This window comes from Triticum aestivum, chromosome 5B (genome assembly GCF_018294505.1).
Source record: "Triticum aestivum cultivar Chinese Spring chromosome 5B, IWGSC CS RefSeq v2.1, whole genome shotgun sequence".
Taxonomy (NCBI): Eukaryota; Viridiplantae; Streptophyta; class Magnoliopsida; order Poales; family Poaceae; genus Triticum; species Triticum aestivum.
Genome location: NC_057807.1, coordinates 497,956,259 through 497,960,713, shown reverse-complemented (window position 1 = coordinate 497,960,713; position 4,455 = coordinate 497,956,259).

The following is a 4,455-nucleotide window of genomic DNA, read 5'->3' as shown; positions in this document are numbered from 1 at the left end:
GCTCCGACCATTAGCCCGGAGCCAACTGCGCTAACCAGGGACGGACGGTTGGACGCCGCCCCAGGATCCGCAATCTCTATGGCGATAGAGCCAAATACCAACCTAGTCCTTTGCAAGGCCCGTGACTCCAAGGTGCCGGACTCCTCTCCGGATTCGTATATTCCGCACCCCTTCCGATCGCACCCGATTGGGCTCCGATCATGGAGTTCACCGCTGCGGACGTCTTTCAGCACTCGCCCTTTGGCGACATCCTGAATTCACTAAAGTCTCTCTCTTTGTCAGGAGAGCCCTGGCCGGATTACGGTCAACATGGTTGGGATGCGGACGACGAAGAAATTCGAAACCCACCCACCACCCACTTGGTAGCCACTGTCGACGATCAAACCGACATGCTCGACTTCGACTTCGAAGACATCGACGGTGTGGACGCCGACAAAGGAGACGAACAAGAACCATCACCTATAGGGAATTGTAAAGCCACCTCATCATACGATGTATACATGGTGGACACACCTAACAGAAATGACAACGAGGATCAAAAGGGCGCAACCAGGGATCGCTCCCTGGAAAAACAATCAAAGCAGCAGCGTAAGCGCAAGGCTAAGCCCCACCTCGACAAAGACCCTGCTATAGAGCAGGGTGAATCAACGGAACATGCCATCGAGCAACCGTCCAAACAGGGCAGACAATCCGAACAGCCCATCCCCGGGAAGGATAATAGTCCGGACGATCTCAAACCAGACAAATTGCTGGAGCATCAGAACCTCCACCAAAGGCTCATCGCCACCGCACATAGCCTGAAAAAGCAGAAGCGGAGATTGAAAACAACGGAAGATGCACTAAGAATCAGATGGGGCAAAGTACTCAATACCGCACACAAGTACGGCAATAGTCGTCACACAAAGTTCTATCCGAAGCGGAAACTACTACCGGAATTTGATGAAGAGGCCATAAATCCCCATAGTCAAAAAATAAGGAAGCCACAAGGTCGGATAGACGGCCCCATGATCGATCTCAAGCAATGAAGGGCGCCGCACTCAATACGGCGCGCGACCCGTCCAAGAATTCGCATCAAAAAACTGGCCCAACCAGATCCATCTATGGGCCAAGAAAGCAAGCTCCAGTGAGCAATGCAATGCAAAAAATATACGAACATCGCGGCACACCTAAATACAGGGGCGCCGCACATCCCCTATGTTTCACCGATGAGGTGCTGGACCATGAATTTCCAGCGGGATTCAAGCCCGTAAACATAGAAGCATATGACGGAACAACAGACCCTGGAGTCTGGATCTAGGATTACATCCTCCACATACACATGGCCAGAGGAGATGACCTCCACGCCATAAGATACTTACCCCTTAAGCTCAAAGGGCCAGCCCGGCATTGGCTTAAAAGCCTTCCCGAAAACACCATGGGAAGTTGGGAAGCTCTCGAGGACACTTTCCAGGCAAATTTTGAAGGGACCTATGTCCGACCTCCAGATGCAGATGATCTGAGTCATATAACTCAGCAACCTGGAGAGTCCGCCCGGAAACTCTGGAACAGATTCCTTCCTAAAAAGAATCAAATAGTCGACTGTCCGAACGCCGAGGCCCTAGCAGCTTTCAAACATAGCGTCCGAGACGAATGGCTCGCCACACACCTCGGCCAAGAAAAGCCAAGAACAATGGCCGCATTAACAAGCCTCATGACCCGCTTTTGTGCAGGAGAGGATAGCTGGTTGGCAAGAAGCAGCACCAGCGACCCGAATACATCCGAACCCAGAGATGGGAATGGGAAACCGCACCATATAAAGGACAACAACCTGATGAGCACGGTAGTAAACGCCGGATTCAAAAGCTCTCGTCAAAAATCAGAAAAATCCGCCCCCAAAGATGACAGGGACGAGCTATCCAACTTCAACAAAATCTTGGACAAAATATGTCAAATCCACAGCACTCCTGGTAGACCTACAAACCATACCCACAGAGATTGTTGGGTCTTCAAGCAGTCCAGCAAACTCAACGCCGAACACAAGGGGCTCGACACACCATGCGAGGATGACGACGCACCCCACAAGCAGAACACCGGAGAACAAAAGAAGTTCCCACAAGAAGTCAAGACAGTAAATTCACTTCAGATGACAAAAGGGAAAAACAGAATGGCGCTTACGAAGACACGCGCCGTATGGCCAGCCCCAGAGGGGCACCCCCAATGGTTGTTACAACCAATCAGCTTCGATCATCGGGATTACTCCAAAGGAGCCCAGAACGTAGGCTGGACTGCCTTGGTCATGAATCCGATTATTAACGGACTCCAATTTACAAATGTCCTTATGGACAGCGGTAGTGACTTGAACCTGTTATATCAGGACACAATCCGCAAACTCGGGGTAAACCCAGCTATAATCCGCCAAGGCAACACTTCCTTTCAAGGAGTCACGCCGGGTCCAGATACCCAAAGTATGGGTTCCCTTTCGTTAAAAGTCAAGTTCGGCTCACCCGATAACTTCCGAAGCGAAAAGCTAACATTCCACATCGCCCCATTCGTAAGTCGCTATCAAGCGCTACTGGGACGAGAAGCCTTCGCCCGCTTTAACGCAATACCGCATTATGCATCCCTTACACTTAAAATGCCCGGTCCACGAGGCATCATTTCATTACAGGGGAATATAAATTGACCCCCAAAGTACGGGCAAAGGTGCGGCCGCCTAGACAGCCGCCCACTAATCCAGCCCTACTATCCCGGACACGGCTCGACGAGTCCGGCATAAATATACATATGCTTAATAGCCGCATAACCCCGTACAAGGGGCTCCGTGTGTTCACGCCCGGAGACAATACGACATAACTCTTGCTCCAACTATATTTTGTTTATTTTAATATAGATTTCTCGCACGCTTATTTTTTAATAAGTTCCTCTCTTTCGCAGACGAACATCGTGCTACGCCTGTCCAGGATACGGCACAACGGAGACACAGGCGTAGACGTGCAGCAGGGACCCGTTTCAAGGATTCTTTTCAGATTAAGACCCTGCGTAAACCTTTTTTACTTTCTCTTGTTGACAACATCCCCCGGTTTTCGCTATAGCCGAGGAGGAGGCTGGCGTCTTGGCATTTGGCCACGCCAAAATTTTTGCGCGTACCTGGACACCAGGGGCTTTTTTACCAAGGGCTCTATTTCGGCCCGTCCTCATAAAGACCGAATACCTTAGGGAGTGTTCGGCATCGCGAGTTTGGCCCTATATGCATCAGCTCCGAATCATGTCTTTGGTCAAATGTTGGGTTTGCCCGACTCCTATGTTTTGCTGCCTTATGTTCCGTTATATCGGCTAACGCGGCGCCAGGAGAACTACTGCGATTGTGCCTCGGTTCGGCCAGGCGAGCACCTCAGTAGAGAAAGCCGAAAACTGACTGTCATGATATAGCGAGAGACTGGTCAACCACTCGATGACTTTTGGAATCTTTAGGATTCCTCCGCATTAACGAAGGGCCGCTTCCCGGTCAGGCACACTCGTGCCCCGAATCCGGGTGAGCGCGCAGTAGCCCCACTGTCAAACTCCTATGGCTAAGTGAAAGTGATAAAGCATTCTAGTCCGGTTTCCTAGTTCACCGCACCACCACCTCCTTTATAGGACCAAGACGTTGGATTAAGTGTGAAAAGGCGCCTTTTTGCGAACACCCGCGCATTCTATGCGTGGGGGCTGAAGCCAACGACTGCCATCTTTCAGGTTATATACAAATATATACATTAAACGGCCGGACAAGAGGCATCATAATTCTTGTAAGCACAAGTATAAAAAGCTTTTATATTCCATCAAAATATTCGTTTTACAAGTAGCACACGCTATTCGAACACAACATCCTTCAAACACTGCGACTCTATTAAACGAGCGCCATGAAGAACTTCCTCAAAGTAGTGCTTGGCAGGTACTCGGCTTTTGTCTGTAACCCGGGATGCAACCTTCATATCCACCCAGTATGTTTTGACATGGTCAAGAGCCATCCGTGCGCCCTCTATGCACACCGACCTCTTCATTGCATCAGCATGCGGCACCGAACCAAGGAACTGCTGCACCAAGCCAAAATAACTCTTCCGGCTTCTCCGGCCACAGACGACTCGCAACATACCTCATGGCGAGTCCGGATAACCTGTTCAGCTCCGCCCAGGCGGCCAAACGGTCTGATACCGAAAGTGGGTGTTTTGGATTGTGGAACTGCGACCAAAAAAGCTCTTCCAATCCATGGTCACCTCGGCCGCAGAAGTGTTCGGTCGCGTCCGCCGCACTAGCTGCCAAATCCAGATAAGTGTTTTCCGCACTCCACTGCCGGTCTAATGGAGCATACTTGGGGTCTCCGAACTTCATCCGCAGCATATAGGGCTTTCCAGACGTGATATCTCCGGCCCGACGCAGCTCCTCCTTCATAGCTCTCATTGCAGAGCGAGTATCCTTGGCTTCGGCAGCGATCTTTTC